This window comes from Neoarius graeffei, chromosome 2, assembly GCF_027579695.1.
Source record: "Neoarius graeffei isolate fNeoGra1 chromosome 2, fNeoGra1.pri, whole genome shotgun sequence".
Lineage (NCBI taxonomy): Eukaryota > Metazoa > Chordata > Actinopteri > Siluriformes > Ariidae > Neoarius > Neoarius graeffei.
Genome location: NC_083570.1, coordinates 80,072,391 through 80,094,498, shown reverse-complemented (window position 1 = coordinate 80,094,498; position 22,108 = coordinate 80,072,391). Strand labels below are relative to the sequence as shown.

General features: G+C 43.4%; 1 protein-coding gene across 4 annotated transcripts in view; it reads left to right on the top strand.

Annotated features, from left to right (window-relative positions):
* The window catches only part of LOC132881943 (uncharacterized), a 196,140-nt gene that overhangs the window by 142,436 nt on the left and 31,596 nt on the right, over positions 1-22,108 (top strand). For all 4 annotated transcript variants that reach the window (XM_060915031.1, XM_060915029.1, XM_060915030.1 and 1 more), the window contains exon 2: positions 747-996. The gene's annotated coding sequence lies outside the window, so the exon portion shown is untranslated. The remainder of the gene's footprint in view (positions 1-746; positions 997-22,108) is intronic.

Sequence of the window (22,108 nt, the reverse complement as noted above, 5' to 3'; positions counted from 1 at the left end):
AGAGAGAGAGAGAGAGAGAGAGAGAGAGTGTATATGTATATATGTGGTGGCGCTGGGGGTAGGGCTCCAAACCTTTCTCCATGCACAACCCCACTCATAATTACAGGCAGTATGCAGTTTTCCTTAAAGAGCAATTTTCTCCTCCAAAGAGGACAACACTCACTTTGGCAGGGATGAGAGAAAGAGAAAGTGAGCGAGGAAGGAATGATCAGATAGTCTGTGGTAGTGGAGTGAGACAGATGTGGGTGATGAGTAAGGTAACCAATTATTTTTCTACTGTAAATGCACACAGAGGGGACACACACACACACACACACACACACAGAGAGAGAGAGACATCTGCTTCATGTCATGAAGTAAGCTAAACAGGCTGTTTGATCTGGTGTTTTTGAGAGCGTGGTTTAATTAAAGAGCCCAGCAACAATGATTAAAAGTGTTTCTGACCTTCCTTTGCTCTACTTTTCCTTCCCCTGTGTGTTTGTCCCTTTATCTGTCATAGCTCCTTTCTCTCTCTTCTTTCTCTCCCTTTCTCTCTCACTCTGCACTGTGCTGGCAGTGAACTGTACTTGGAGGTTTTTTTTGGCACATGGCTGGCCCTCTTTTGACTGGGGCTGGCCCTGGAGTGTGCTACTGGCTGGGAGAGTGAGGGAAGAGAGGGAGGGAGGGAGGGAAGGAGGGAGGAAGAGCGGGAGGGAGGGGAGGCGTGGTCTCCAGCTGGTAATGAAGACTTCTCTTTTCATCCTCAGACTGTAGAGTTGGAGTGGCCGGGGCTGGGGGCTGCAGTGTTCCAGTACACTCTCTCTCTCACTCTTTCTCTCTCCCTCTCTCACTCTTTCTCTCTCCCTCTCTCTCTCTGTCTCTCTCTCTCTCTCTCTCTCTTCCTCTCCTCCCTTCTCTCTCTCTCTCTCTCCTCATGTGAGCCTTGGGTCTAAATGCGAAGCTCTGGAACTGCTACGACAGATATGACGCTCTCACACACGGACTCCACACACACAGGTAAGAGCTGTGAACTTCACTGGATTGGTCAGAGTTGTGTCACTATGTGTGTGTTTATCTGTCTGTGTGTCTGTCTCACTGTCTGGTGGGGTCTGTTACTTCCAGTACCTGAGCATGCACTTTTATTTACACACACACACACACACACACGGAAATGACAGTTGGCTGTGATTCCACAGTCGGTCTATGTAAAAGTCTCTGTGAGACTGGACTAGACGAAGGCAGTATTTAGGGCTCACAATGAATGTGTACAGCGTGTGGGAGCTATTATACTGGCATCCTCATCTCCCTGCTGAACTCTTGTACTCTCTCTGTATACATCCAGAGGGATGGTGTGGATCTTAATGAGATAGCCGGTTTGTTTGGATGGCTGTGCAGGGTTCGAGTTGTTCACTTCAGTGGAGTATATTGCACAACATACAGTATCTGGGATTTTGCATGGCACTGAGTTGTGTCGGTATGAACTTGTCTGTGTGTAAGTTTAGGTTAGGATTATGTGAATGTCGGATCTAAGACTGTTTAGTGTGTGTGTGTGTGTGTGTGTGTCTGTGTCTGTCTGTCTGCATCTGGCCTGGTGTTTTGCCATGCTGTTTAAACCACATTGCCAAAAGGATGCCGAGGGCTGTTTGGACTCATCTGTGTAAATATGACGGGGACAGAGGGAGGGTTGAGAGGACTTTGCTCCTCTCATCTGTCTCTCAGCCACTTGCAGCTTTGATGTGAGGCCTCTGGATCTGTTCCTTCTCCCTGTGGCCCTCTGCAGATCCGGACCAGTTGACTTTCATCTGCATTCTTAGGGATATCCGTCCATCAGTGCACTCGTTCACCCCACCTCCTTTTGCTCTAGCCATTCACCTTTTCTCTGCCCTGGAATATGCAAAATTTTATGTCTCACTCCCTGTCAGAACAATCCATCTGACTGTCCAGATGAATCCATCTCTCTGTCTATTCATCGAATCGACCACCCAGCCACTTATACATCTTCCCACACACCCAGCAAACGCCATCTATTTATCCATCCACCCACCTGTCCCTCCATTCATTCACACATGCATCCTTTTATCAACCATCTATCATTCATCCCTCCATCCATCCGCTTGCCTATCCAGTGCACCAACCTCTTATCCATCCATCCATCCATCAATCCATTCATCCACCTGCAGTATTTATCTATCCAGCCATGTAGTCACTGATCCATCTATTTCTCCCTCTATCTAATTCTCACCTGTTTCTATAGGGACAAAGTAACGGGTCTTTCCAAAACTCCGACCGGAAAAATCTTAAGTGACTTTCCGTTAGTTTTTGTGTTGGACCATGAGAATTATGGTTTCCCAAATGTTCCTCTGAATAGTATACAGGAGCTGAGGCTAATTGAAAAAACACAAGCAGGAATCTGCCGTGGAGGAGACGGACCTGCTGTTACTGGGAACTGTGTAAATGGACTTTCCAGAAGTGGCTGCAGTGGAGAAGGAAAGAAAAGAGAGAGAGAAATGGTAAAGAAGAGATGCAAAGAAATGTCATGGCTAAGTTTGAAATGAAGGGTTGATCATTTAGAACTACACAACTAAGCTGCTATTAAATTAACAGAAACGCACAGTAATAGCAATTGGAATATTCCATGTTATTCCAAGTTAAAAAAGACATAGCATTGCTTTAGTTGGCCAGTAGGCATGTGTATTTTACTACCACACTGTAATGTCTCTTGCATGCCACCTTAACAGTGTCAGTATTTGTGTGAGAGTTTCTGAAAGTATGAGTGATGCATCTTAGTCAGGTTACATGAATTCCAGTCCAGGAGAGAATAGCTCACTGTGAAGGGTGCAGCAAGGCCTGTCTTTTCTACAGTCTACCATTCTCCATCACTAGCTAGTGCTGGAATCCTCCCCGGTTTGCCATTTGCCAGGCTGCTGTAGGGTGAGCGTTATGAGCTCCACTGCTAAAGCTAGACTTCCTGCCTGATTCTTCTGGCAGGTTTATTGAGGATTTGCAGTATCTCAGTTGCAAAATGCGGAAGTGTGTGTGTGTGTGTGAGAGAGAGAGAGAGAGAGAGAGAGAGAGAGAGAGACACTGAGTCTTTGTATCATTTGGAATGATTATATGATTCCTCCTTTTATCAAAGTCTCCCACCATCCCAAAAGGACTGACCCTTATGTTTTTCACGGACCTTTAAGTCATTGGTATACTCGTCCCATCATCTTTCTTCCTTTCTCTCTCACACACACACAGAGACACATTCCATTCCATTCCATTCCAAGGCATTTAGCAGACACTCTTATCCAGAGCGAACGTAACACACACACACACACACACACACACACACACACACACACACACACACACACACACACTTGTCTTACAATCTATCCTAGTTGGGCACTCACTGACATAATGCATTCCCTAGCCCCTTATCCTAACATTAACCACTGCAAATAAATCCCCAACCCTAACCTAAACCTAACTCTAACCTGAACCCTGAAACTAATTCTTAACCCTCAAACAGCCTTCTGAAGAAGTGAGGACCAGCCAAAATATCCTTACTTCCAAAAATGTCCTAACTATGCTGGTGAAAAACGTGTTCCAGTCCTCAATAAGTAGCAAGTACACACACACACACACACACACACACACACACACACACACACACACACACACACATCTCAGAAAGTTAATTTAGGTTGGAGTTGGGTTTTTGGGGGGGTGGTAAAAAATAAATAAATGAATAAATAAATAAATAAATAAATAAAGGCCAGACAAGCATCCCCGCAATGTCAAAACTATATATGAGCTGATGCAAATGCCAAGCATGAGCAGCACTATGGTAGCAGAGGATACATATTTGTGATTGCTTTAGAAACCTGCAAAGTGGAAAGAATAGCAGCCTGTACTCACTGGCCCTATGGGCAAGCAATCTGAATTGGTGATCTTCCAGCGTCTGTATTTATTTACTCCACAGTTTAGCTCATTTGATGCTGTAAGTGTAAAGTGGTCCTAATATAGGATGAAGATTTGGTGAATTTCCCTGGCACTAATCACAAGGCTGATGTTGCTTGTCCTGCCCAAATAAAATAGTCTCTTTGAGGCTAAGCAACTGAGCATCTAACCTACAACTAGAAAGCTGTTTGTATGTGAAGGGTCAAGTCCCGATTCTCTCCTCCTGCTGAATTTACTTCCATATGAGTGGCCTAGCAGGCTGTGAGCGTTGGACAGAAAATGTTTAATTTAATTTTTATATTGTGGGATTTTAAACATGCCCAGCAGTACGGTAAGACATGTGGCTGCTAGCTGCCTGTGTGTATGTTTGTGAGTCTCTACTTGCCGTTTTGCTCCATTTACAGTGAAAATGTCTCTGAAATTATCTCTGCAAATTACCTGTGTTTAGTATACAGCACTCACCATTAATTACACACACACACACACACACACACACACACACACACACACACACACACACACACACACACACACACACACATCTGTTGCTGCTGCATCTATGATTTGCACTCACTTGCACTTCTAGAGCCTTCTGTGGGAGCAGAACACCTCCAACCTCCCACGAACAAGCACACACACACACACACACGCTTTACTGCATTTCCTTGTCAGGGTTGTGAACATCTGCACACTCAGCAAATGCAAAACTCGTGAGTCATAGGAGAAAGGTGAAGGTCCCCCAGATTCAGTCCTGTCTCCTTTACCTCACATCTTTCTTGCATCATTCCAGATGTCCTCTGTATTTCAAGTTGCACTTTTAGCATTCAAGTCGAACTCCGCTCCCCCACAGCATTCTGGCACAGAGGATGAGAACTGCTGATAGAAAAGTGGAATGAAGTGGAGGGAGAGGTGAAAAATGATGGAGCAGGAGACAGATGCTGTTAGCCTGCATCCTGATGTCACTTTTTTGGATCAGAATGTGTTTTGACAGAGACAGTGCCCATCTTTGTGGAACAGATAGATAATTAACCTGAACATTTAATCTGTTTTTCTCACTCCCTCTGCTTCCTTCAGTCAGACACTCTTTGGTACTCTTATTAGCCTGGACCAAAAGAGCTCAGTGCCAATACAGGAGGAGACTGGTTTCAACCTTTTATCAAGCTGTCACAGAAACGTTTTACTCCGTGTGCTTCACTGGAAAGATGATACTCTCTTTAGGCATGGATGGGGCACTTCGGGTCCAGTGAGTTCGTGAGTCAGATTTTGTTAGCTTGAGCACAACATAGTTTATGTCAGGTTGTATGTTGTTTCTGGAGGCACACTTGTGAGAGAGTGATGCTAGTCTAGGTGATTCAGCCTCAAGTCTTAAGCCATATAAAGTTATAGTAGCACAGGGAGTGTGCTGTAGCAGGTTGGGAATCTGCACTAATGGCAGACTGCGTTCCAAGCAGTTGGAGTGATGAGACTAATTTAGTGTAGCATGTTACGTCCTGTCTGTTGGGTGCTGCATTTAGGAATGGAGTATGAGTGTTTTAAAGGCCACAGTGGACGATAGTCTCTCACTTTCTCTTCCTCTCTCTCCCTCTCTCTTTGGCTGAGGGCTGGAATTGGCTAAGAGAGGGGAATCGCCCATAAATAAGAGCTCTGCACATCCGCAGACACTCTGGCACTCGTCCTAAACAGCTGGCTGCTTCCCGTTTTTTTTTTTTTCATCTCTGCTCTCTTTCACTGCATTCTTGCTCTCTCTCTCCTCTCTCTCTCTCTTTGGCTCAGTGTCATTTTCTATGTATCCCAAGTGTGTCTTGATCCAGATGCGGCATTGTTTAGACACATTAGTGTTGTTCAAGCGCTTGGTGAACCTAGCCATGGCTGATGTCATACTTTCTTTTAAAGAGGAAATCCTCTGTGGGCTTTTTTTGAACTTTGTGAGCAGTGTTGTATGCAGAGAGACTGAAGAGCTCATGATTTTTTTCTACACTGCTTTGTTGATTGTTGTGCTGTGTAAGTTTTGGGAAATGTAGCCTTAAGATGTACACAGAGAGTTCTGACCCATTTCAGTCAGAAACCTGGATTCTACAGAGACAGTACATGTTCATTCTACAAACGGGATAATTGCACCTTTAAACTTACAACAGTGGTCCTTTACAAAGAACAGGGACGTGGCCTTGAAGGTACGTACCACCCCAGTGACGTGCTTGTAGCTTCAAACTCAAGTTTAATCCCCCCCCCAATCCTTCTGTGAATGAAGTCATGTGCTTTGACATGTCTTGCTTTTTTATCAACACAACCAGCACCTTATGCCATCCAAGAATGTGGGTGTGTATTTTTAAGAGTGTGCACATGCCCTAGTACATAGTGAAGTGAGTGTGGGTATGTTTGTACAGCTCTCAATAAACATGGATTTGGGATGATTGTGCATTTGTGTATTATTGTTTCAGTCATTTCCCTTGTCCTCCCTTTGTGGGAACCATCTCTCTTAGTGTCATTCAGCCAACACTGTTTATCTTGCCCTTTCCAAGTACAGCAATTCCTCAATGACTGAGTAATAATCGTGTTATTTAAGCTGAGTGTTCTGCTAGAAAGCCAGCTGCTGATAGCCATGGTCCATTGTTGCATTCCACATGGAGCCAATTCATCCGCTCCACTGTTTGGCTCTCAAACATTCGTGTTTGCCCGGTCTGGGTGAGCAAGGCTGGTTCAAATGATCAGTGTAGAGGAGTGACCCCTTGCAATTGTTGCCGGTTCAAATGTTCATGTTTGCCATAGGGGGACTGGGGAGAGAAGGACAGAGTTACGAGAAGCTGACGTGGACGTTTCCATAAGATGTTGTCAAGCCTTGGTTTGAGACAACCCTATTGTATGTCACCAAAGCAAGGAAAAGGGAGAACCAGATGAGTTTACCTGCTCAATGGATGTGAATGGGCAGTCTGGTTACAGTGATCAGCCCACCTGTTCTGCTTAAAAGGCCAATTTATGTGAAGTGCTGATCGAGTGGAGGACTTGTTTTATTTGCTGATGTGTACCTAATCCCAGAACTATGTGACCCCAAATCTCAGTCAATTTATATCTCAGTTGTCAGCATGAAAGGCACAAACGGAACATCTAATTTACAACACACATACACATAGACAGATGCTGAGGCTATGTTCCAGAAAGCTGGACTCAGTGTTACACAAAAAGCCTGATAGATTAGTGATGCATATTAAGGGGTCAAACACATTTAGAGATTCTGTACGTCTGCTTCCTCTGTTTATAAAGTAAACAGGCCATCTACCCCAACACAGTGGTAGATGTGTCCTAGGCCACCATTTTATATAATACCCAGGGCAGAGTCTATCATACAGTGTCCTCTTCAATTATTGTTACCCCTTATAAGAATTAGTAAAATGGGTGAGAAAAAATCCATCATTTGGTGAAGTTGCTGTATCTCACACTGGAAAAAAAATGAGAAAAATCCAGCCTTTATTTGAAATAAATGTATTCAGAGAAAAACAAGTCCCTCATCAAGAAATAATTATTCCCAACAAAAACACCTGAACCACTATTATTGGCACCCTTGGAAATTATAGTGAACACAATGTAACTGAAGCATGTTTCCCTTTTAAATTGTACATTTTTGAGTTGATTGGAGTGTGTAGGAAATTTCAAGCTGTAATCTATGACTTCCTGATTAACTGGAGAACAACTATGAGGTGACAGAGGCCAAATTCCCTGAGTCATCCATCAACATGGGAAAGATAAGAGAACACGCAAACCAATGAGGGAGAAGTGTGTTGACCTTTGTAAGTCAGGGAATAGTTATAAAAAAAAATCTACTCACCTGAAAATGCCCATTTCTAAATGTCAGGGCAATAATTAAAAAGTGGACACCAACTGGAACTGTTACAAACTTGCCTGGAAGAGGACCCAAGTATATTTTACCCCCACGTACAGTGAGGAGGAGGGTAAGAGAGGCAAAAAAAAAAAAAAAATCCCAAGGATCACTGTTGGTGAATTACAAGAAAATGTAAACTCTCAGGGTTTCTAAAACCACCATCAGATGCCACCTCCATGCCAACAGATTATTTGGAAGGTTTGCCAGAAAAAAGCCTCTTTTAAACACCTGAAGTTTGCAAAACACTACTACAACTTTGACTGGAGCTGTGTTCTATGGTCTGATGTAACAAAAATGGAGCTTTTTGGCAATAAACACTCAAGGTGGGTTTGGTGTAAAAAGAAGGATGGCTATAATGAAAAGAACCCGATCCCAACTGTAAAATATTGTCGAGATTCTGTGATGTTTTGTGGCTGTTTTTCCCCCAAAGGTCCTGGAAACATTGTACATCATGGTACATAGCATCATGGACTCCATGAAATTCCAGGACATTTTAAATCAAAATCTCTGCCAGGAAACTAAAACTGGGTCGTCAACGGATCTTCTAGCAGGACAATGATCCGAAGCACATGTCCAAATCAACACACAAACAGTTAGCTGACCACAGAATCAAGCTTCTGCCCTGGCCATCTCAGTCCCCTGACCTGAACCCCATTGAAAACCTGTGGGCTGAGCTGAAGAGGAGAGTGCACAAGAGAGGGCCTCGGACCCTGAATGACCTGGAGCGATTGTGTAAAGAGGAATGGTCTCAGATGCCCTGCTCTGTATCTCCAACCTTATAAAACATTATAGGAGAGACTCAGTGTTGTTTTATTGGCAAAGGGAAGTTGTACAAAGTATTAAATGCATGGGGTGCCAATAAAAGTGGCACGTTTTTTGTTGAGAATAATTATTTCTTTATGAGGGACTTGTTTTTCTCTGAATAAATTTATTTCAAATAAAGGTTGGATTTTTCTCATTTTTTTCCCACTGTGATATGAAGCTACTTCACCAAAAGGTAGATTTTTTCTAACCCTTTTACTAATTGTTACAAGGGGTGCCAATAATTGTGTAGGGCACTGTCAGTCAAGAGAAGGGTGGGTGTAAGCAAGCAAGTAAGTTAAAGCTCCGATACCCAGGCACAGAGGTATATAGACACCACAGACAGATGCACATGAACCTGTGAGCACCGAGGGAACAACCATTGTGGTTGTGCCACAGTTCTTTCATTCATAAATGAATACTTAGACAGGCTGATTCATCTGTCTCGGGCTTGGGTGACAAATTCACAGTACTGGTGCAGCATGCTTCATATGTCAGTGCCAGTTATTCTGTGGGAACAACTTGACCCTCCTCCTCCCAGTTTTACTCTTACTCTATTTCTTCACCTCCCTCTCACATGTCCTTCATTCGCTTGTCCACTCAGATTGTTTATCTTTCTGTATGTCTTAACTTTTCTTTAATCTTATTCAAACCCTTCATCTTTTCTTTTCTCTGTGGTTTTGGCCTCTCTGTCGTGGTTTTGCCATAGCCATCGTCCCTGCTTTTGCTAGGAGTGTGTTATGGGAACCAAAAACTAATTACATTGGTGAAAATGGAGCTGGATGAGAAGGCTGTAATGACATCAAGGACGCAGAGATGTGACTCATAAGGCTCCAGCTGTGAGCCAGCTGGAGGAACGAGATAGATGGAAGAAAGGAGGGAGGGAAGAAGTATACAGAGCCATTTTTATGGTCCTGCAGGTGGAGTGATGGAACAGGTGCTCAAAGAAAGGGGGAGAGTGATGGCTGGCCAGAGGGGCAGAATGCCATTAGAGGGAGGAGTGGAGTTATAAAAAGGGGAGGAAAGACATAAGTAAAGGTGGAGTAGTCATCCAATTCAAGCTGAGCGGACCATTTATTTCTCCACCTTTCTTTACTTTTAAACCAGGTACAGTAGATGTTATGTTCCTCCAGCTTTGTGCCATGGCAAAATAGCAAGATAGCAAGCATAAAGTGCATCTTGTGTGTCTTAAAAGGCAAAGCACAAAAAATGACACTTTTGGTAGATTTTTTTTTCATACCTCGTGTTTGCTAGCTGAAGGAAGATGAATAATTGTGTGGTGAAATAAATATCTCATCTCATCTCATGTAGCCGCTTTATCCTGTTCTACAGGGTCGCAGGCAAGCTGGAGCCTATCCCAGCTGACTACGGGTGAAAGGCGGGGTACATCCTGGACAAGTCGCCAGGTCATCACAGGGCCGACACATAGACACAGACAACCATTCACACTCACATCTACGGTCAATTTAGAGTCACCAGTTAACCTAACCTGCATGTCTTTGGACTGTGGGGGAAACCGGAGCACCCGGAGGAAACCCACGCGGACACGGGGAGAACATGCAAACTCCACACAGAAAGGCCCTCGCCGGCCACGGGGCTTGAACCCGGACCTTCTTGCTGTGAGGCGACAGCGCTAACCACTACACTACCGTCCCGCCCCTGAAATAAATATATGCCATATTACCTCCCGAGGGAATTCTCGCACGTTATTGCGATAACTGTGTACATCCCCCCGGCGGCCAATGCTGCTGCAGCCTGTGAGCGCTTACACACTACAGTGTCAAAGCTTCAGACATCGCACCCCCAGTCCCTGCTACTAATCTCCGGTGACTTCAGTCATGCTTCCCTGTCCTCCACTCTCCCAACCTTCACTCAGTATGTGAAATGCCACACCAGAGACAATAGAGCTTTGGATTTAATGTATGTGAACACCAAGGACGCATATAGTTCATCACCCTTCCCCCCGCTGGGCCGTTCTGACCACAATCTGGTTCACTTGTCCCCTACATACATACCTATAGTGAATAAACAACCACCCACCAAGAGGTATGTAAGGAGCTGGTCTGAGGAGACCAGTATGGCACTGAGGGACTGCTTTGACACCACAGACTGGGATGTGTTGTGTGAACCTCACGGGGATGACATTGATAGCCTGACAACCTGCATCACGGATTACATTAATTTCTGTGTTGAAAACACTGTGCCAGTCAGGAAGGTGCGGTGTTTTCCCAACAATAAACCCTGGGTGACCTCTGAACTAAAAGCCCTATTAAACAAGAAGAAGAGGGATTTTAAATCTGGCAACAAGGAGGAGATGAGGAGAGTGCAGAGGGAGCTGAAGAGGGGGATAAGGAGAGGCAAGGACAGCTACAGGAGGAAGCTGGAGGAGCACCTCAAGGGGAGCAACACCGGAGAGGTATGGAGAGGCCTGAAAACCATCTCTGGCCACACAAAGGACAGTGGGAGGGGCCCTGTATCTGAGGGCCAGGACTGGGCAAATGAGTTGAATCTCTTTTTCAACAGATTTGACTGTGCCACCCCACCCTCCCCCACTCATCATAGTCCTGACCTGTCTGTGATATCACTCCACCCCCCCTCATAATACCTCTGACACCAACAGCTCCCTCCTCACACCACATCACCCCCCTCCGCTCCCTGCCAGAGCAATCCACACACTCCACCCCTGACCTCACTCTACAGGAGTCACACCTCAGCTACACCCCTTGCCTCTCCATAACAGCTGATCAGGTGTTGAAGAAGCTGAGGAGGATCAAGACGAGGAAAGCTGCTGGCCCTGATGGTATCAACTCCAGACTGCTTAAGGACTGTGCAGATCAGCTCTGTGGGCTACTTCTGTACATTTTCAACCTGAGCCTCAGTCTGGAGAGAGTTCCACTTCTGTGGAAAACATCATGTGTGGTTCCAGTTCCCAAGACTGCGCACCCCAGGGAGCTCAACCACTTTAGGCCAGTAGCTTTAACGTCTCACCTGATGAAGATCATGGAGAGGATTGTTCTTTCCCACCTCTGACACCTGGTGAACAGCGAGATGGACCCCCTGCAATTCGCATATCGACCGGGCATTGGTGTGGATGACGCTGTCATTTACCTGCTACACCGGTCACTTTTACACCTGGAGGGCACTGGGAGCACTGTGAGAGTCATGTTCTTTGACTTCTCCAGTGCTTTCAACACAATCCAGCCATCACTGCTTAGGGGGAAGCTGGAGGGAGCTGGTGTCGACTGCCACCTGGCTGCATGGATCATCGACTACTTCATTAACAGACCGCAGTATGTGAGGCTCCGCGACTGTGTGTCTGATGTGGTAGTTTGCAGCACAGGGGCTCCACAGGGTACAGTGCTCTCTCCTTTCCTCTTTACACTTTACACATCTGACTTCAGCTACAACACGGACAGCTGCCACCTCCAGAAGTTCTCAGATGATACAGCCATTGTTGGACGTGTGTCAGAGGGGGACGATCTGGAGTACAGAGAGGTCATCACCAACTTTGTCGCCTGGTGCGAACTGAACCACCTGTGCATCAACGCCAGCAAGACAAAGGAGGTGGTGATCGATTTCAGAAGGACGGCTCCTCAGGTTGCACCAGTGAACATCCAGGGTATGGACATTGAGATCATGGAGGAGTACAAATACCTGGGTGTTCACCTCAACAACAAACTGGACTGGACTAACAACACATGTCCTGTACAAGAAGGGCCAAAGTCATCTGCACCTGTTGAGAAGACTGAGGTCTTTCGGTGTGTGCAGGACACTGCTTAGGACTTTTTATGACTCTGTGGTGGCATCAGCGATTTTCTACGCTGTGGTCTGCTGGAGCTGTGAAAGTTCAGAGAGGGACAGGAAGAAACTTAATAAACTGGTCAGAAGGGCTGGCTCAGTCTTGGACTGTCCTCTGGACTCCATTGAGGAGGTGGGTGAGAGGAGGATGTTAGCCAAGCTGACATCAATCATGGATAACCCCTCTCACCCCCTACACTACCGTTCAAAAGTTTGGGGTCACTTTGAAATTTCCTTATTTTTGAAAGAAAAGCACTGTTCTTTTCAATGAAGATCACTTTAAACTAATCAGAAATCCACTCTATACATTGCTAATGTGGTAAATGACTATTCTAGCTGCAAATGTCTGGTTTTTGGTGCAATATCTCCATAGGTGTATAGAGGCCCATTTCCAGCAACTCTCACTCCAGTGTTCTAATGGTACAATGTGTTTGCTCATTGCCTCAGAAGGCTAATGGATGATTAGAAAACCCTTGTACAATCATGTTAGCACAGCTGAAAACAGTTGAGCTCTTTAGAGAAGCTATAAAACTGACCTTCCTTTGAGCAGATTGAGTTTCTGGAGCATCACATTTGTGGGGTCGATTAAATGCTCAAAATGGCCAGAAAAATGTCTGGACTATATTTTCTATTCATTTTACAACTTATGGTGGTAAATAAAAGTGTGACTTTTCATGGAAAACACAAAATTGTCTGGGTGACCCCCAAACTTTTGAACGGTAGTGTACATGAGGCTGTGGGGGCTTTAAGCAGCTCTTTTAGTAGTAGACTGCTACACCCACGGTGTAAAAAGGAGAGATACTGCAGGTCATTCATACCTGCTGCTGTCAGTCTGTATAACACCCACAACTTGTAATGTAGCACCAATAACCTGTTTGTCGTTATATTTGCACTACTTCACCACTACTACCTCTGCCATCTCTCATTGATGCAATTATTATGTGCAATAATATAGGCCTTAAACTATTTTATACATACTTATATTTATATATACTAGTGCATCTCAAAAAATTAGAATATTGTGAAAAAGTTCAATATTTTCCATCAGTTATTTAAGAAAGTGAAAAGATTATATATTATAGACTCATTACACATAAACTAAAATGTTTCAAGCATTTTTCTATTTTAATTTTAATCAGTATGGCATACAGTACAAAAACATAAAAAAACCCATCTCAAAATTTTAGAATATTTCATTTCGAGTTTGAGTAAAACAGTATGAACACAGTGTATCTCTCGGTCTAGTTCAGTACACACAACCACAATCATGGGGAAGACTGCTGACTCGACTGTTGTCCAGAAGATGATCACTGATGCCCTCCACAAGGAGGGTAAGCCACAAAAGGTCATTGCTGAAAAGGGTGGCTGGAAAAGGTGCACAAGCAACAGGGATGGCTGCAGTCTTGAGAGGATTGTCAAGAAAAGTTGATTCAAGAACTTGGGAGAGCTTCACAAGGAGTGGACTGAGGCTGGTGTCAGTGTATCAAGACCCATCACGAACAGACATCTTCAAGAAGGGAGATACAACTTTCGCATTCCTAATATCAGGCTGCTCCTGAGCCAGAGACAATGTCAGAAGTGTCTTATCTGGGCTAAGGAGAGAAAGAAATGGACTATTGCTCAGTGGTCCAAAGTCCTCTTTTCAGATGAAAGTACATTTTGCATTTAGTTTGGAAATCACGGTTCTAGAGTCTGGAGGAAGAGTGGAGAGGCACAGAATCCAAGGTGTTTGAAGCCCAGTGTGAAGTTTCCACAGTCTGTGATGATTTGGGGTGCCATGTCATCTGCTGGTGTTGGTCCACTGTATTTTATCAAGTCCAAAGTCAACACAGCCATCTACCAGGAGATTTTAGAGCACTTCATGCTTCCATCTGCTGACGAGCTTTTTGGAGATGCTGATTTCCTTTTCCAGCAGGACTTAGCACCTACCCACAGTGCCAAAACTACTCCCAAATGGTTTGCTGACCATGATATTACTGTGTTTGATTGGCCAGCCAACTTGCCTGACCTGAACCCCATAGAGAATCTATGGGGTATTGTCAAGAGGAAGATGAGAAACACCTGACCCAAAAATACAGATACGCTGAAGGCCACTATCAAAGCAACCTGAGCTTCAATAACACCTCAGCAGTGCCACAGACTGATCACCTCCATGCCACACCGCATTGATACAGTAATTCATGGTAAAGGAGCCCCAACCAAGTATTGAGTGTATAAATGAATGTACTTTTCAGAAGTTGGACATTTCTGTATTGTAAATCCTTTTTTTGATTGATCTTAGGGAATATTCTAATAATTTGAGATACTGGATTTCTGATTTTCATGAGCTATAAGCCATAATCATCAAAATTAAAACAAAAAAGGCTTTAAATATTTCACTTTACATGTAATGAATATAGAATATATGAAAGTTTACCTTTTTGAATTAAATTATGAAAAAAAGGAACTTTTTCATGGTATTCTAATTTTTTGCGATGCACTAATATATATATATATATATATATATATATATATATATATATATATATATATATATATACCGTATACACACAGAGTCTACCTGTAATGTGCAATTTTTCCGAGCATCTCAATAAGGCAATATTTCTATACTTTTTCACGCTAGATAATGCAAATAGCCCTCTGTATTCAATCTTTCGTTTGTCTAATTTTTATTTCAGTTTTATTTGTTATCTGTATGACATTTTCTTGCTACTGTAACGTGAATTTCCCCGATGTGGGATGAATAAAGTGAATCTAATCTAATCTAAATATTAATTTCACCACACAACCATCCATCTTCCTTCATCTGGCAAACAACTTTGTTTTCTAAATGTTTGAATTAATAGCAGAATTGTTGTTATAATGCACTTATCTCTGTTGTGTTTTATTTTAGCCATTATTTTACATTTTCACTGCATGGCATTCAAGCAATTCGTGTACGCAGCAGGTTTGGGTCCTTGCTGGACATTGTATAGCAGGTATATTTAACAGTTATTCCACGAAATCAAGTCGTGCATGAGCTGATAGCCATTGAGGCGTGTACCGCCGAGTCAGCTATAAGCCATGTGCAACAAGTTTGAGTGGAATAACTGTTTTATTCTGTCCACATGCACTGGATTTTGAGAAACAGAGCATTTTTATTTTTATTTTTTGCAAATTCAGTAAATAAAATCTTTATACAAAACATCCGACAAAATCATTTTCGCTTAGAATGGAAACAAGCCAACAAAATGACAGGAGCAATTTGTGAAAAATGCTATAATAGTAATTCTTGAAAAATAAAAAAAGATATGTTCTTACCATCAAATACTTTCATCCCATATTTTGTTGCTTTTTTTTTTGTATTTTGGGGGGTTTTGTTTTCGAGTACAGTTTTTATTTCCTCCTCGGTTGGTTCAGCAAAACGCTCCGCCATTTTGTTTTTCTCTACTCACAGTATATGAGCTGATAGACTAGTAGTAGGGTAGTCAATCAGAGTGCGCGGTTGCTCATATCCAGTGAATGTGGATAGAATAAATAAGGTTTTCCCATGCCAAAGCTCCCATAAAAAGGCCCAGATGTGTGTGAGCCTGAGGTGACCTAACCAGATTAGCGGTTCATTAAATGTGTGCTATAAATGTACAGTTTTAGCTCCTCTCATTATACCACTATAATGGCAAACATACATATGCAAGTATTTCAGATATGTTATTAATATATTAAGATGTGCCACTGGAGGCATTTTGTGATTTAAGCCCCATCTTAGATCTCTTTCCAGATCAATCAGATAGTCAGAATTTTACATTCAGCTTTTGTATGGGGGCGGCACGGTGGTGTAGTGGTTAGCGCTGTCGCCTCACAGCAAGAAGGTCCTGGGTTCGAGCCCCGGGGCCGGCGAGGGCCTTTCTGTGTGGAGTTTGCATGTTCTCCCCGTGTCGCGTGGGTTTCCTCCGGGTGCTCCGGTTTCCCCCACAGTCCAAAGACATGCAGGTTAGGTTAACTGGTGACTCTAAATTAACCGTAGGTGTGAATGTGAGTGTGAATGGTTGTCTGTGTCTGTGTGTCAGCCCTGTGATGACCTGGAGGCTTGTCCAGGGTGTACCCCGCCTTTCGCCCGTAGTCAGCTGGGATAGGCTCCAGCTTGCCTGCGACCCTGTAGAAGGATAAAGCGGCTAGAGATAATGAGATGAGATGAGCTTTTGTATGGCCCAACTACCTTTTTACTGTACATATAATTTTAACCTGTCGAGAAGAAAGAGGTTTACAGTATTATATAAACCATGTGGGACTCCTCTGATGCAGATGGACAAGAATAAAGAACTCAAAGTCCACGATGCTCGTGGGCGTACTCCTGTGCCATACGATGCTGGCAAGGAACAAGCTGTCGAGAGGGCAGGAAGACTGGATCAAAGTAACACACTCTCTGTGGTGCTATGTTTCATCTCATATGATTCTTACCTTATCATTTTCATTCCAGCGTCTGACATACAGTGGTAGTGAAACATGAGACAAGAGGACAACTTGGCCTTAACCTCTCCTCAGTCACTGAGCCGTGTGTGTGTGTTTCTAACCCTGATAGTGATTGGAGACAGCGCGGTAAGATAGTGAAAGACTGACTCAGTTGGATTCCCTTTGGATGATTCCTGAATTGGATGATTACAGCTGGGCTATTCCATGTTTTTGCAGCTGTAGGAAGGTAGTCTTGTAAGATCTTAACACTATTCAATCAGTACTTGTCGACAACAGTATCAGAAGAATGTGGGTCCTGGAATATCTGGTTCATAGTTATTCCATGTCTTAAGAAGCTATTATGTAACACTATAGGATAGTTTACTTCTGTAGTTTACTCATAATGCAGAAATATAGCATCAATCTCCAGTGTGTACTGTAGAAGTAAGACCAGGTCCATGTTTGTTTAAGCCATAGACCAAGAAAAACATTTGGCTACTAAATGATGAGTTTATTAAACCCAGTAAATAAATGCATTAAATTGGCATTATTATATGGCATGAGCTATTCCCGGGGCGGCACGGTGGTGTAGTGGTTAGCGCTGTCGCCTCACAGCAAGAAGGTCCAGGTTCGAGCCCCGTGGCCGGCGAGGGCCTTTCTGTGTGGAGTTTGCATGTTCTCCCCGTGTCCGCGTGGGTTTCCTCCGGGTGCTCCGGTTTCCCCCACAGTCCAAAGACATGCAGGTTAGGTCAACTGGTGACTCTAAATTGACCGTAGGTGTGAATGTGAGTGTGAATGGTTGTCTGTGTCTATGTGTCAGCCCTGTGATGACCTGGCGACTTGTCCAGGGTGTACCCCGCCTTTCGCCTGTAGTCAACTGGGATAGGCTCCAGCTTGCCTGCGACCCTGTAGAACAGGATAAAGCGGCTAGAGATAATGAGATGAGATGAGCTATTCCCGGGAAAATTGTGCGCTCTGATTGGTTCCTTGGCGGGCAGTATGTTCCCGTAATGCTTGTGGGCGATTATGGACTTTTTTTCCCAAGGCGCTGGCTTTCAATGTTGCAAAAAACAAACAAAAACAAGATAATAAAATATTAATTGGAAATCAGAAACGGCCGAAAGACAAACGAGTCACCGAGTTATTCAAGAAATGAGCAACGAAGCACATTCAGTAACCGCTAACAGAAATTCAGCTTTGAAACCGCTAGCTGTTTATTCTGCATGTGTGACTCAACTACGTTACGAATATGACGCGACTGAAAGCAGCGTCACACCTCATTATAATGACTCTATTTTAATCTTAGAAATAAAAAAGTCATATAATAAACTCCTTATTAACCTCGCTTGCGCAGTCTTTACAGGAAAATATCAGACCTCGGTCACTGTCAAGACCTCGGTTTGATATTTTCCTGTAAAGACCTCATGCTCAGTTAATAAGCAATTATTCTTGCTAATAATTCTTGCTGTAACTCTTACCTAATGTTCCTGTTTCTGGTAGAACCACAAGTATAAGAAACACTGTATTTGGTGATCAGAGGTAGTGTTTATAATATGTTCAATGATTGTATTTACTCTATTTATGATAGGCTATTTAAAATATTTGTACAATTTATTCAACCAAATTTGATAAACTTTATACACAGTTATTCTCAGCATCCTGTCCTGCCAAGCTGAAGGTGAATGGATGGATATTCTGAGCAATAATGTTGAACTCCGTGGCTTTCTCCGTCCATTCATTAAAGGGGAACTGAAGTCATTTTTAAACTTGCTTTATTTCTTAATTAACGTGTCACTCAATTACGTTTTTGGTTTTATTAACCTTATATCATGACTCATATTGGCATATTATATTACACTTATCGGCCTTTTTGTTTTTTAGCCAAGTTGAATGTAGTTCATTTGGTCCACAGCAAGCATCACTTATCCGCACGATCTTCACAAGACTTGTGCGAGACTTCAAACGTGAAGTGCCAGTGCCGCCATTTTGAAAACTGTTTACACAGTGGCCAGATCGCCATATCATTCCAATTTAGATTAATTTCGAGATTTGCCAGCTTCATCAGTGATGGAGATTATTCCATACGACTTCCAACCAACGTGGAGTAGAGAAGAGTTGGAAAGACGACAGGATAAGGACGAGTCCGTCGCACTGGTATTTACGTCATTACTGTCGCACAATTAAAACGTGTCAGATCAGGCGGCTGGTGGGTTTTCAAAATAATAAATACATGCATGTATTTTTGTGATAAATACACATTATACTGAGTGCATTTCCCACATAATCCTCACTAAGGTTTCAGACAGCACTACAAAATGGCGTCCACACTATATAGTGCCCTATATAGTGAGTAGGGAGCGATGTTGGACACAGGGAAAACTTCCAGCTTGATTACGTCAGCATTCGAAGGAGGGCGCACGCATCTTTTGACAGCGTTGGCAGATGTTGGTCACTTTGATTTCCGCTGTACGTTTTATTTCCGTTCTACGAAGTCTCACACAGGTCTCAGCGAATCTCGTTTACGCCCATTGCTTTGACATATGGACTGATATATTACAGAGCATATTTCAAACACTCATAACTTGCTCTAGCAGTAACAAAATAGCTATCAGAAATGCATTCCTACATTTAATAAAATGAAATAAATAGAATTTTTATAATAAAAAAATTTGCCTTCAGTTCTCCTTTAACTGTTGTTGTCTTCTATAGTATTCAGACACCGTGTATGGTGTTAGAATAGAGCTTCATACTTACTACAGAAATGACTTCGGCCTGCAGTATAAAGGCTTTCAGAAAAAAACCCTGAGAAAGAAAGCTCCGGATTTTGGACTTGTTTCTTTAAACAATGAAATGCCTATTAGGAAGATCAGTCCCTGAACATGCCTTGCCCTTCTATTCGATCATCCCTGGTGTGTTCAAATAACTTCTAAACATCTGGAAGAGGAGTGGGATTTAACTCTTTCTTTCTTTCTTTCTTTCTTTCTTTCTTTCTGTATATGTATATATTGTATTTGGCATGTTATGTACAGTATTTTGTGTCTTTTCTGGTTATCCTGTGAGTTGACCTGACAACTTAACAATCACACTTTCTGTACTCACGCTCCATCTCACACACACACACACACATTTATTCTAAGGCAAGTATCTTTCTAAGAGTCTTGATGACAGACTAAACACCTTCACCCCTGAGGCAAAGGAGCTGAGGAGCAGAATTGCTTGCCTCAGGTTTCCCCGGCAGTGTGTACTGGGAAGTGAGCCAGCTCCGTTATATCATTCTCTATGTTTCCAGTGGGTTTTATTTTCCCCCTCCCCATTTCCCTCCACTCTCTGATTATTAAATAACATGGTTTCCTCTCTGCTACTGTGTCTCACCCCCATCATTGTGGCTGATATTCCACGGTACTGCTGAGGCAGTGTTTTCCATTCTCTCCCACAGAGAGTTCTGGACGAGCTGTGCTTTTCTGTTTGTACCATCCTGATTGCCTAATAATTGCCTTGTAAAAAAAAAAAGTGACCCTTTAAGTAATAATTTACAATGAGGCGGCACGGTGGTGTAGTGGTTAGCACTGTCGCCTCACAGCAAGAAGGTCCTGGGTTCGAGCCCAGTGGCCGGTGAGGGCCTTTCTGTGCGGAGTTTGCATGTTGTCAGCTGGGATAGGCTCCAGCTTGCCTGCGACCCTGTAGGACAGGATAAGCGGCTAGAGATAATGGATGGATGGATGAATTTACAATGAGTCTAGACTTTAATATTCAGGGTAAATGTGATTTTTTTTTTTTTGGTCAGGTTTTAATGTTTCCATGTCATGCCACAGGAGATAAAATTACAGCAAAGGTCTCCTGCAGTAAACGGAGCAGCAGTAGCTACAAGCCGTTTCCCGAACACTAGCCTGGGTCAGGTGCAGTGGCTCCTGTAAAAGCTGCTGCTCAGTGGCTCCCTAACTCATTGTTTTACCATCAGGCCAGGAATCATGTGATCCACTTTGAAGTGGCTAAAGCAGCGTCTCTGGATCTGTCTAGTCTGGGGGGAAAAAAACAGGCCTGCTGTACTGACCTAACTTCACACGCACATACACGCGCATGCATATACGAGTATAGGGGAATGGTCATTTCGTTTATTTATGCTTTTGCACTCTGTTGAGATGGCTGTATTATGTGTACTTGGTTTACCGAGTGTGTCTCTCACACGAAAGTCACCTGAGGTAAACGGTGAGGGGTTGTCATTATGCATTAGCGTTGTTTTCTTGCCGCTTTCTGACAGCTTACTTTGGCACTGCCATTTATGGCTTATGTGACAGGAGTTTTTAAAGCACCTCCACAGACCTTCGGTTAGCATGACTTCAATTTTCATTTCAGGAAGAAAAAAATGGTAGGGAAAAAGAAAGCGAGAAACGTGAGAACTCTCCACTAGTGAGACTGATGTAAATGACAGAAAGAAGAAGTCTCGCTTTTATGGGGATGAGGAAATAAGTTCCACTTTTAATCCGTGTCCAGTCTAAAAATAGGCTCCTCTTCTCTGTTGGCTGCCCACTGGGTCATTCAAGTTAAACGAGTCTGGTCTTCTCTAAGAGGGAGACACTATGTGTGTGAGTAACTATGAATGTGTTCACTCACTCAGCGATAGAAGGAAGGAACAAAGGAGCCAGGGACAAACCGAGAGGCAAAAAGAGTGAGTTTGTAACATCTTGTTACGGGCGATTGCCGTCAGAGCAAGCTTTCCGTACGGCAGAAAGATGGATGTTCGTTTCAGATGAGAGAAGAAAAGAGGATGGAGAAGAGTAGCTCCAGAGCTCAGTAGCTCAATAAAACACCTTTTTGCCCTGAAGGCTGTTGTGAGCCTGTAGCAGCAATAAAAACAGCTAGTGCTTAGAAACGTGCAGTAACACATGGAGGTTTACTGGACCAGTGGTGTGGCAGAGCACTTCCTCTCACTCTCTCTGTCTATCACACACACACACTGACTGTCTGCTTTTTTTTTTCTCCAAAAGTTTTCTCTGTTCTTCTTGTCTCCTTTTTTCATTTATATTCTCTCCTGATGTGCTCTCTTTCAACAACTGGATAAATGGAAAAGACAGGAGTGCCATTGTTTATTTTCAGAACGGGTGGAGCAGCCATATGCCACAGGGTTTCACATGGCATTAATGGAAAAGGCCTGAGCTCTTGACGCAGTTCTGCCACCTTTCTAATCCTCCCCCAAAAGGGTTGGGAATGTACCTGTGGAAGAATCTATAGCAGGGCTTCCTGGCCCCTGACAGCTCAATCCAAGAAAGGTGCAGACCTAAT